Below are 853 nucleotides of genomic sequence, written 5' to 3' on the forward strand. Positions count from 1 at the left end.
ATTGAATATCCTTTGGCATAATAGTAACACGCTTAGCGTGTATAGCGCACAAGTTGGTATCTTCGAAAAGGCCCACCAGATATGCTTCGCTAGCCTCTTGTAGAGCCATAACGGCTGAACTTTGGAATCGCAAATCAGTTTAAAATCTTGGGCGATTTCTCTTACTAATCTCTGGAATGGTAGTTTTCGGATTAATAATTCCGTACTTTTTTGGTAACGACGAATCTCTCGAAGAGCGACAGTACCGGGTCTGTATCTGTGAGGTTTCTTAACTCCTCCAGTAGCGGGTGCGCTTTTTCGGGCGGCTTTAGTAGCCAACTGTTTTCTAGGGGCTTTACCTCCGGTAGATTTGCGAGCTGTTTGCTTTGTACGAGCCATCGTATACGAATAGTTCCTCAGTCGAACGACAAATACTGATTAGTGAGCCTTCACGATCGGTCGTTAACAGTTTTATTCAGGTATAAGGATAGGGAACTTCTACCATTGGTTGAATCGAAGAAAGTGGGCGTGTCCCCCCAAAAACAAGACAAAACCAGCTTTCCAGCGCCGACGGCCTTCAGTTGTTCTCGAGCATTCGAAGTAGTAATAACGTATTTCGCTCGTACTTTTTTTCTCTATAATCTTCCGTTTGTATTACACAAAATGACTGGTAGAGGAAAAGGAGGAAAGGGATTAGGAAAAGGCGGAGCAAAAAGACATCGCAAAGTGTTGCGAGATAATATTCAAGGAATTACGAAGCCTGCCATCAGAAGATTAGCTCGTCGTGGAGGTGTAAAACGTATATCCGGATTGATATACGAAGAAACTCGTGGAGTACTCAAAGTATTTCTCGAAAATGTTATCAGAGATGCGG

General features: G+C 43.3%; 1 pseudogene; it reads right to left on the reverse strand.

Annotated features, from left to right (window-relative positions):
- The window catches only part of LOC141486933 (histone H3-like), a 410-nt pseudogene extending 32 nt beyond the window's left edge, over positions 1–378 (reverse strand).
- Between the last annotated feature and the right edge of the window lie 475 nt (positions 379–853).

This window comes from Leptinotarsa decemlineata, unplaced genomic scaffold, assembly GCF_025532065.1.
Source record: "Leptinotarsa decemlineata unplaced genomic scaffold, Ldec_3_MD MMD2_tig00026399, whole genome shotgun sequence".
Classification (NCBI taxonomy): domain Eukaryota; kingdom Metazoa; phylum Arthropoda; class Insecta; order Coleoptera; family Chrysomelidae; genus Leptinotarsa; species Leptinotarsa decemlineata.